Below are 12,224 nucleotides of genomic sequence, written 5' to 3' on the forward strand. Positions count from 1 at the left end.
TCTATAAATTGGAAATAATAATAGGACCTACCCAGAGGTTGATTAGGAGGATTCAATGATCTAATGCATGTACAGCACCTATCACAAAGTTAAGTAATAAATGTCAAACACTTTTCTTATTAAAGAGATTTGGGATGGATATTGCTTTAAGCAACAGCTTTTAGTCAACAACACCTAATACCACATTTCCAAGGTTGAGAAAATGTTATTGATTGCAAATTCATCTTCAGATATTAGAGCAGGTATATTCTCATTTGGCTGTGAAAATGTGATCCCTAAGCAATGTCTTGGGTTCTGAGCAAGGGAAGGGGTATAAGGTAAAGTCTACTGATTCTTGCAATCGAACTGAATTTCTTTAGGGAACCAGTTAGCTAACATGGGGGTGATTCCTCCGAGACCCTGTCAGCACTGAGCCTTGCTGGCTGCAGATCTAATGAGATCACAGCCACCCTGCCCTGCTGGGAAGCAGCCCTAGTCACTCTCAACCCCAGCTGAGCTGACAATATCTGTTCTAACTCTGGGCTCCTCCTCACCTCTAGCCCCCACATTGTCCTCTCTCTGCACGATGAAGAACTCATAGAGACGGGACCCTGCAGTCTTCATATCCATACATCCTTTCCTGGCACACACTACCTGTTCTATAAATCTTTCTGGAATGAATTCATGGGAGGCTGTAAAATTCTCTCCCTCTTCTCTAGGGTATATCTGTGTAACCAGTGCCAGTCCTGTGGAATATCCATCTATCTTCTCTATCATCTATTTCAAAACACATGTCTTCCAGCCCTTGCAATCTTCCTATGCCAGACCTGGTACATATGGCTGCCCTTTCAGCTAAGTGTCACCTCAAAGAGTCATTCAGGCACAAATTGTATATTCTTCATATTTTAATTGCATGAGTACCTTGGTCTCCCTGGTATCTTTCCTAAAATTTCTTTTTTAATTTTTTTTTTTTTTCTGAGAGTGAGAGAGGGACAGCATGAGCAGGGGAGGGTCAGAGAGAGAGGGAGACACAGAATCTGAAACAGGCTCCAGGCTCTGAGCTGGCTGTCAGCATAGAGTGACTTGGGGTTCAAACCCATGAACTGTGAGATCAGGACCTAAGCCGAAGACGCTTAACTGACTGAGCTACCCAGGCGCCCTTTTCCTAAACATTTCTTAAGCTGGACTATTTTAGGGCAATGAAAAGCTAATCTATTTTATGTTGATTCCATTAGCTTTGGTTTCTTGACTTAGTAACTGAATTGGGAGAAATATGGGGAAGGGGGAACCTTCCTATAGCCTCCCAAACCTTGCCTAAAGAAAGGACGTAGGAGTTGTGGTTCCTCTCCCACACTCTCATTTGTGTGTGTCCTTATCTTCCCACCCCAGTCTGATATATGAACATGGCAGAGAAGTAACATACCTCAATAAACTTAATAAGAGTTTCTCCCCATGGACATCATGGAGCCTGGATCCCCTACCCGTAAATAGATTAGTCTGATGTCCTGGCAAGGACTCTAGATTTATAATCATTGGCCCTGCTTCTTGCTGGCTGTGACATTTTGGATAATCACTTAATCTCCCTAGGCCTCAATTTTTTATTTATAAAAGCAGAAGCAGCCTAGGATGTTTTTAGTGTTCTCTGTAACACTAAAAGCTAGATAGTACTAAACAAACATGAGGAATAATTAGTATTCCTGGAAAATGGCTTCCTTGCCCACAAGAGCTGGTGGAGGTTCTAAGAACAAAAGTCCCTCGGGAAAGGAAAACAAGTGCCAGCAGATCACATTCGGAACAAAAGAGAGGCTGCACAACCCCCAGACATATCTCATTTAGGTGGAATATCTCCCAGAACTTTTGTGGGGACATGTGACTCTCTGAAAGTTGCCTTCCCATGGGAATGAATGGAAATTGTCCTGTAGACATATCAGTGGAAGCTTTGGCTTGAACTAGAAGCTCCTAATATATTAACTGATACATTAACTGGCCCTTTTAGAGGACAAAATATGTCAAGAATTGCCTAAAGAACTAATAGAGCAACCCATCCAGGGCTATTTTGGGTTTTATAAACCATAAGCAATTAAAAAAAAAATCAATGCTCTCAACAACTGAAAGTCAATCAAGTTACTTAAGATTTCCCCCAACATATATAGCCATTGACTGTCCAGAGTCTGGCTATAGCACTTTGGGTCTTGTGCAGACACCAAGCTACTTAGCCAGCAGACAAAAATATAGGGAGTTCCAATCATCCAATCAAGAGATTATTAAAATATGGGTCATAAATCTCTAGTTCTGCCACACTTCACCAAAGACAACGTCTGGCAATCTTCCGGCCTTGCTAAGAGCTAATTCTGTGGAGCTGAGTCCCAGTTTTCTCCTCCTCTCTCTCTTAGCTGTATCCAAAGATTGGGGTGCACACATATCCTCAGGGATCTTTTGTTTTCTTGCCAGAAAAGGAGTCTGTTTTCCCCAAATGTACCTGGGAGTATTTCACCAGTTTAGTGCTTCAGCCTCAGCATTAATCCTAAGAAAATTTTTTGCCTCCAGGCTCCCTGTGCCTTTGTTCATGAGCAGGCTCCTGAGGTTGCCCCTGCAGTCCCACCCCTGCCTTTCAGAGCTGTGAGTGTCAGAGGACAGAGGAGCAGTGTCTGCTCCTGGATCTGAGCTCACTGAAGGTCTCTTCTAGGGCCAGGGCACCCTAGGGGCAACTGCTGGGGCTAGAGGAGGGCTCTGTTCTTCTCAGGAGGTGACTGGCAGGATGTTCCAGTCTTGGCATCACTGGGGCTAAGGGGATTGAAAACTCACTGCACATGAGCCATTCCAGCACACCAATTTAGAGGTCTGCTGTAGACCCTTTGATCTCTAAAGTGTGGTTTCCTCATCTGCAAAATGGGAGATTAATGCCAACCACACTGGTGATTCCTCCATGAGATTATCATGGACTCAGGTGCCCAGTACAGTGCCTGACACATAGCAGGCACACACCAATGCTGGTGCTTTCTCCACTTACATCTGAAATCCAACTGCTGAGGCCCATAAGAACCAACGGATTTTCTAACTCTTGAGGGATATGATCTATCAATATCCGAACATTGATAGAGAACTATGATGAAGATTTCCTTTCAACCTTTATTAAGAAAAATTATCTATTGCCCTTCTAACCTTGTATAAGACCATTTCTAACAAGCCCACCTGAGGGATATCTGATGCTCTACAATAGAGGTTTTCAAATTGTGGCATCTGGACCAGCATTTGCTCTTGTTAGAAAGAAAAATTCTTGGGGCACCTGGGTGGCTTAGTTGGTTAAGCATCTGACTTTGGCTCAGTCATGATCTTGTGGTTCGTGGATTTAAGCCCCACGTCAGACCCTGTGCTGACAGCTCAGAGCCTAGAGCCTGTTTCAGATTCTGTGTCTCCTTCTCTGTCTGCCCTCCCCTACTCGTTCTCTCTCTCTCTCTCTCAAAAATAAGCATTAGAAATACAAACTCTTGGGCTGCAACTCAGACCTACTGAATCAGAAACTCTGGAGTTGGGAACCTGTAATCTGTTTTATAAGCTGTCTGGGACTGGCCCACTGGTCTAAGGAAGTGTAACTTTTTGCTGACAGAAGTGCCTGACACAAAGGGCACCTGGGTGGCTCAATCAGTTGGGCATCTAACTTTAGCTCAGATCATGATCTCACAGTTTATGAGTTCGAACTCTGCATTGGGTTCTGTGCAGATCAGAACCTGGAGCAGAACCTGACAGATCAGAGCCTGGAGCTTGCTTTGGATTCTGCATCTCCTCTCTCTGCTCCTCCCCTACTCATGTTCTGTCTCTCTCTCTCAAAAATTAATAAACATTAAAAAACATTTTAAAAAAGAAGTCTTTGACACAAAGTAAATGTTATAAAGTGTTGGCTATCATCATAAATTAGCATACGTAAATATAAGATTGTGATGATATACACTTAGGAGCAAAAGGCACAGTTAGAGAACTGGAGAACTATGAGTGGTCCCTCAGGGGACCAAGAACAAGGCTATAATCAACCAGGCAGGCAGAAAACAGGAAACAGAGAACAGCACCAACTGTGTGTGGTTGATTAGCAGAGAGAAATTATAGGCAGGGTCATGGTAAGACAGACCCAGCTGGGATGAGGTCTGAAGATCATACCCAAGAAGGCTTTAAGCTGCCTGGGAACAACGTTAGCCTGTTAGTTAAAAAGACCTGGTCTTCATTGGTTGATGCTTAACTCTTCAAAGTTGCAGGCCCAACTGTCTATCCGGTTCTGTCTCTACCAGGTTATTGCTTGTGTCCCGTTTCTCATGATGGTGGCACAGTCATTTCCAGGAGTGCAGGCAGTCAAACTAGGGCAGGTGAAGCTGATCCTGGAGCCCAGCCACCATCCTCCTCAGATTTACCTTCCTGACCCCCACAGCCTCACAGGGTTAAGGTCATTTCCTTCTAAGTTCTGGGGCCAGACACCTAAGAACTGAGTTTTTAGTGAGGGCACTGATATTTATGTAAGAGATGACTGATTAAATGATTATCCAGACAGTAGAAATACAAACATGAAGCTTGTTCTCCATCTGCTGGTTTTTCCTGTGGTACTATGCCAGACACAAAAAATCTAGCCCACTCACGAGTGGGCCGATCCATTTACAAATGGCTGCTCAGGCAATAAAAGCTGAATTTGGGTCTCAACAATAAATTAAATTTTTAATGTGTATTCATTTTTGAGAGAGAATGTGTGTGTGAGCAGGGGCAGGGGAGGGAAAGAGAGAGGGAGACACAGAATCCAAAGCAGGCTCCAGGCTCCAAGCTGTCAGCACAGAGCCCAACGCAGGGCTTGAACACATGAACTGTGAGATCATGACCCAAACCAAAGTCAGATACTTAATCAACTAAGCCACCCAGGTCCCCCAACAATGAAATTCATTTTATAAATGCTTGGATTCTATTTGAAACATAAGTTTGAAGAGAAATCACATTAATAAGAGCCACTTTCTTAATGCTGTGAAAGCTCTGTGTTCATTATATTTCATATAATTTCCAATGAATGCAACAACGACAGTAGTGCTACTTTTAACTGACTTTACTGTTCTGTAGCCACTGAAAAGCATTTTTAAGTTTTTAATAATTTGTGTAAGGTACTGACTAGGCCAAGCTGGTAATATGGAAATGTGTTCTAGGTGGTGAGAAAGTGGAGGAAAGAGAGCAGAGGGGAGCAAAGTTGAGAATTCAGGTACTATAGCTGGGTGCATCTGCAATGGCTGCCAGACAGGGCGACTGAGGAATAGTTGACAAAGCTTTGTGGGTTGAAGAGTATCTGCACAAAGCATACATGAGATATATATACACACACACACATATATATGGAGAGAGAGAGACAAAGAAATGGTAGAGATCATGACAATGGTAGGCCTGATTGGCACACAGATATGGGTGTATAGAGCATTCGTAGAAAGATTTTAAAGTGCTTCATAGTTTTCATGTACTTTTGCATAACATTAAGGGAATACTTCGTTAGCTTTTCCTATGTGTGAGGTGTTAGGTTTACAGGGAAGACTTAGGGAAATAGCTTATATTCTACTTATTGGTAGGTAACATCACCTCTATCTGTCCTGTGGAATCCAGAGGAAATGTTTGCTGTGGTCAGTATGATAACATATTGTACATACATTTGCAGTGGGGAAGCTAAGATTGTAAGCTTGGGTTAATTTAATTTACCCTTTATAAAGGGGATGTTGGGGGAAGCAATTAAGAGCACAAAGTTTGAAATCAAATTACCTGGGTCCAAATTCTAGTTATATTGCTTATTAGCTGTGTGATCCTGGGCAAATAATCTAAACTCTCTGTGCCTTATTTCCTCATCTGTAAAATGGGGATTGTAATAGTACCTGCCTAGGAAGGCAATTATTACTTTTTTTTTGGTGCTCTGTTTATTTTATTTTTTAATGTAATTTATTGTCAAATTAGCTAACATACAGTGTGTAAAGTGTGCTCTTGGCTTGGGGGTAGATTCCTGTGGTTCATCGCTTATATACAACACCCAGTGCTCATCCCAACAAGTACCCTCCTCAATGCCCATGACCCATTTTCCCCTCTTCCCACTCCCACACCAACCCTCAGTTTGTTCTCTGTATATAAGAGTCTCTTATGGTTTGCCTCCCTCCCTCTCTGTAACTATTTTTCCCCCTTCCCGTCCCCCATGGTCTTCTGTTAAGTTTCTCAAGATCCACATATGAGTGAAAACATATGGTATCTATAAGAGGGCAATTACAAGGATTAAGTGAATTCATAATATATGTAAGTCACTTTGAAGAAGCATATAGTAAGCATTACATGTGTTCCTATTACTATTTTAACTTTATTTAAATTAGGAGGTCATCTTGAGAGGATATTTCATTCATTTCTAGTTAATGGAGTGACAACATGGTAAGAAAACAGAGATGGGAAGGAGGCAGATTTGCAAGGGCATTTGGTCAATTCATTGCCCTAGAAAAATACATTGGCATCTTACGGGATCCTAGCACATCATTCCTTGGTGAGTCAGCAATTGGTTTTGGCTGGCACCATTCACAAGTTTCTGTTCTGGCACAGCGCCCACACCTTTACCCCTACATAGTCAACATTCCATAGAGCAGTGAATCGATGTCATTACCAGGCCATCCAAATGGGTTAGGAACCATGTTAGAAATAATTTAAAAAACAAAAACAGTCTGATGGAGGAGACCTGCAAATAGAACTTTTAACCTTGTCAGTTTCCCAGAGTGAGCTCTGTGGCTGGAAGCCATCACTTCATCTGATAAGCCATTAAAAAAAAGCACACCATCTTCAGGTCTTTACAGATGAATGCCCTGTCAGCCTAAATGGCCCCAGCTGTGTGCAGAAGCCCCAAGTCCTTGGCCAAGATGCCCCTTCTAAAAGTCATCTGAGGGAGTCACTTAACTACTCAGTTTCCTTATCTTCAAAAAGAAGAAAACATTCTGCGCCTTAACTTCCTACTTGTCTCCCTAGGGAGTTTATGGTATCTACTTGTGTAACTAAGAATCCTATCTAAAGTCTCAGTGTTACAGAGACTAACAGAAGAAAAAAAAAAAAGCCCAATTCACTTTGGATTCACTGATGTTTCAGGAATGTAAGTAACTGGATAATGTGGAGGGTGGGCATTAGGTCTGGCCCGGTCTTTCATGTCTCTGCAAAACTGGAGGTTTAAAAAAAGAGAAAATCATGAACATATCCTTTCTAAAAGATGTTCTTCTCCAATATTATAGTTATCTTCCTGTTCATAGACCTATTCATGGCCTATTCTTGCTCATAAACCGAACTATTTCATTTGCTCTACTCGTGCACTGTAAATAATTAGCGATGAGGCCACTGAAATCAGCCCTACTTGGAAACTATCATAAACCAAATTTTTCAAATTTTGAAGCCTCAAGATGGGTTAAGAGGCACCCACACATGCCTCCTTTACCACTCAAGTTGGCAGAGAAGTTAGCCAAAATTAGAGAATTTAAAGCCACTAAAATTAAAGCTAAAGAGGAACAGAACTGGAATCATCAGAGCATTTGCATTTTGGCTTTATTTACTTACTTACAAGCCTTACATGGACAGTGGTTCTGTCTTTGTCATGCATCAGGGTCACCCGGAGAGCTGGTGAAAATATGGATTGATGGGCCCACCCTCAGGATTTTGGATTCAGTAGGACAAGGGAGAGGCCCGAAAACAGGTCTGTAGTCTTATAGATTCATGGGAGATGCTGCTGCTGCTGCTGCTGGTCCAGGGATCACACTTAGAGAAACACTGGTCTTAAACATACATTCTTAAAGGTGAAAACTCTTATGTTCTATGTCTAGTTAGGGTGAGCAGTTCTGGTCTTGGCATTAAAGGATCTCCTTGGATGCAGGACTTTTCAGTGTTAAACTGGGATGGTTCTGAGCAAACCAGGATGGTTGATCATCCTAAGAATAGAAGAAATGGTGATCTCCCTAATCTTTTAAAGTTTGGGCTAATTCAACAGGCTATCTAGTTAGTTTAGAATTTACTAGTCCCAGGGTCTCCCGGGTGGCTCAGTCAGTTAAGCTTCGACTTGGGCTCAGGTGATGATCTCACAGTTAGGAGTTTGAGCCCCACATCAGACTCTGTGCTAACAGCTCGGAGCCTGGAGCCTGCTTTAGATTCTGTGTCTCCCTCTTTCTCTGCCCCTCCTCATTTTACATACATACACACACTCTCTTTCTCTCAAAAATAAATAAACATTAAAAAAGAAAGAGTTTACTAGTCCCAGAGTCAACCTATGGGTACATTAGACATATTAAAACAAATAAAAATGCTGGGGCGCCTGGGTGGCTCAGTCACTTGAGCTTCTGACTCTTGATTTCTGCTTGGGTCATGATCCCAGGGCCATGGGATCAAGTCCCAAATCAGGCTCTGTGCTAAACATCGAGCCTGGTTAGGGTTCTCTCTCTCTCCCCCTTTCTCTGTCCCTCCCCTGCTTGTGCATTCTCTCTCTCTCTAATATAAAAATAAACCATGCAGAAATATTCTTTACTTTAAAAAAGTAATAAATAAAACAAATTAAAAAGCACAGTTGCAGTTCTTATGCTCAAAGAATTTCCAGTCTGAGTTAGCCTGTCAGTCATTCATTCATTTATTGACTCAACACATTTTTTAAAAAGCTTTTTTTAAGGTTATTTATTTTGAGAGAGACAGGGCGTGAACTTGGGAAGGAGGGGGGGAGGGAGAGAGAGAGAGAATCCCAAGCAGACTCTGCAAAGTCAGCACAGTGTCAGTTCAGACACTGCAGACACTGATGTGGGGCCCCCGATGTGGGGCTTGAACCACAAAACCATGAAATCATGACCTGAGCTGAAATCAAGAGTCGGATGCTTAACCGACTGAGCCACCGAGGTACCCCAACTCAACACATTTTTATCGAATGCCTACCTATGCTGAGCACTGGGGGGTTGGGAACACATCACTGAATAAAACAGACATGGAACGTGCCCTTGTGAAGCTGGCTGCCTAATTGGGAAGACATCGAACCTGTGTGAACAAAGATGAAAGGGAAGTAATTCTCACCTTGAAGTGGAACACAAGACTCATTTACATTAATGTCTGAAGACTTTACAAAAGGGAACTGCATGTTACAATTATTATAATCACATGCCCAGAATCTTCTGAAAAGTCTTGATTATGATCTCACATTTCCCAGGTTTTGCATGGGGTAAGGGTGGAGGGAAGGGTGGAGGGAAGGCTATGAAGCTAGAAGCCAGGAGAACTGAAGCTTAGTTCTGGTTTGACAACTAACTTCTCTTTGACCTTGAAGGACTCATTAATGTCCTTGTTCCTCAGTTTCCTCACACTATCACTGTAAGGATCAAATGTGATATTACTGTGGAAACACTTTCCATATCAGCAAACTGATTTGTTTGGAAGAAAATTTATGTGTAAAGATATCACACCATTCTAACACCACAAATTCCCTACTGCAACAAAAGTGTTCAAATCAGAACAATCTCTGTGACCTGTAGATCTTTTATGGAAACATTTTGGAAATACAAATAAAGAGCCTAGGTTAGTATAAGATTTTCATCTTAGAGGATGGAGCTCCTATAATGTACAAATTCCTGAGGACAAGTAGAAAATTCTTTGATGATTCGGGATTTAAATTTGTGCCACTTCATTTGAATCCAAATTTCTAAAGCCAGGGACTTAAATGAAGACCTAAATAGCATTAGGAAAAAAAACACACACATCTATGGTCACCTCTGTTTATTCATCTTAAAAAAATCCCTTTGTTAAGTTGAAAGCTATTTAAAATTTTTTGAGTCATCCCTTCCCCCCCCCCCCCCGCCACTGGGTATATGTATATGCTGACATCCTAGGGATACAAGGACTATATCTGAATCATGTCATCCCCTGTTACCAACAGTTTAGTAGTTCCTATGGCCCTTAGGTTCATGATCAAATAACCCTAGGCTAATGATTCTCAACCCTGGATACTTTACCTAGGGAACTTAAAGAAAAACAAAACAAACCATTTTTTAGGTATTAAAAAATAAAATGCCTCCTCCTCTAACTGAATCAGAATCTTTGTGACTGGGGCCTGGGTACTAAATTTTGTAAAAGCCCCATGGAGTAGTTGCCTCTACAGTCCCATCTGCCAGCACCCTCCCTTCCCTGGCTCTACTCAGCCTCACTGGACATAGTGTAGGGCATTTGCACATGCTGTTCTCTATCTTAACTTAAGCCTTGCTTCCCTGACCTCCTGGACTCTACTAGATTGCTCCAATGCATATCCTCCTGGCACCAGAGCCTGGCCTCCTAAGCATGTGTCACAGCTGCACTGTACATTTCTTTGTAAGATCCTTGGATTAATGTCCACCTCCCCTCCCCTCCCAGGGGCTCTGAGGTCCTTGAGATCAGAGGCCGGTTGGCATCTATTTACTGTTATCTTTCCCAGCTCCAATGAAGGAAAGGCCCAACAAATATCAGAGGCACTCAATACTTATATTAAATGCAGGAAACAAATGACAGGATGGGAGATGATCCAATATTTTGTGTCTCAGGTTTTAAGAGATCCAAAAAATCTGTGTTTTTTCAAAGTCATGTGTAAATCTAAGGAAGTATTGTCACAAAACATTGAACCCCACTTAATCTTAGCAACAGCTCCTCTAGCCAAGCATCAAAGACAAGCATCATTTGGAAAATAAAATTACAGAACTAATATAACGAGCCATATCCTGTTGAGGGTTATTTTGGGAGGTGCCTACAAATGGAGAGTTGTATGCTGCCTTTTCAATGCCTGGATGGGGGTCCACAGTTTGCAGCCTCCCCTCCAGAAAGAGATTTTCTGAATGGTAAGTGTACGGCAAAACCTGGCTGTGCTCTCACCCTGCTCCCATAGGGGCCTTTCTGTCAGTGGATCAGTTAGTTCATCCATAACATCCGTTCCTAAACCCAGAAATGTACATCAACCATGACTTGGGTTCACATGTTTGTAGCTTGAAACATAAGAGAGCCTGAATGTGCCAGAGAGATCCCTTTTTTTATATAATGTTTGTTTATTTTTAGAGAGAGACACACAAGAGTGTGAGTGGAGGAGGGGCAGAGAGAGAGGGAGACACAGAATCCAAAGCAGCTCCAGGCTCTGAGCTGTCAGTACAGAGCCCAACACGGGGCTCCAACTCATCAACCGTGAGATCATGACCTGAGCAGAAGTCGGATGCTTAACCAACTGAGCTACTCAGGCGCCCCAAGATACCCTTTTTTAAGCCTCTGGATGGTGGGGGGAAAAAGCCCAAAGCAGTAATCTCAAGCAAAGCAGTTTCCAGACTAAACTGAAATGCACAGTAGGTAAATATCATTCTCAGAACAAAGAATGGGCTGTGTAGGGTGTGGTAGAGTCATCAATTTCAGATTACAGCTGCATATAAAGCAGTGCAGACAGGATATTTGTATCTGAAGACTAGGGGCAAATAAGAAAAGTTAACGACAAATTTTAAAGTTATAAATTAGCCCCAGCTCTCTTTTCTCTGTCCTCACCCGCTAAAATGCTCTTGCTTAGGGGGTACTCTGCAGCACAACGGTGAGACTGCAGGGTGCACTGCCATAGCCTCGTCTGCCAGCCTGGCACACAGCGACCTCAGAAGTAGGGAGGTCCCCGACTGCCCTCTTGTTACCACTGAATAAAAACAATGGTTTGCCAGGCCCAGAGCTACTCAAGGCTGTGACTGGCTCTCGCATCCTGCTACTCCCTTCCAGAAAGCTTCTCCATCTTCCTAGCCAGCCAAGGGGCTCCTGGGGTCTTGGAGGCCACCAGGAATATCCAGGGACCAAACTCATGCTCCAACCTCTCTGGAAACCCCATTTCCCTTCAGACATCAAAGGGCGGGTCATTCTTACCCTGCAGGGATGTTTGGAAGGTCCCATAAATATGTAAAATCCCAGTCAGTGCCCAGTAAGTGTTAATTCTGTGTGTGAAATGCTTCCTCTTTAATGTCAAAACTTCTGGTATCTCGGGGCGCCTGGCTGGCTCAGTCAGTAGAGCATGTGACTCTTGGTCTCAGGGTTGTGAATTTGAGCCCCACATTGGGGGTAGAGATTACTTAAAGCAAAAACCAAAAGCAAATCTCTGGTGTCTTGGTGATGTGCTCTCAAGCAGACAGGAAATTATCTAAGAATCTAAGTTACACAGTAGTGTGTGAATGATTGAAAATGGATTTCCCTATCGGCTTCTCAGTGTAGATGGCTGCATTAAA

This window comes from Hyaena hyaena, unplaced genomic scaffold (assembly GCF_003009895.1).
Source record: "Hyaena hyaena isolate Hyena2069 unplaced genomic scaffold, ASM300989v1 scaffold_224, whole genome shotgun sequence".
Classification (NCBI taxonomy): domain Eukaryota; kingdom Metazoa; phylum Chordata; class Mammalia; order Carnivora; family Hyaenidae; genus Hyaena; species Hyaena hyaena.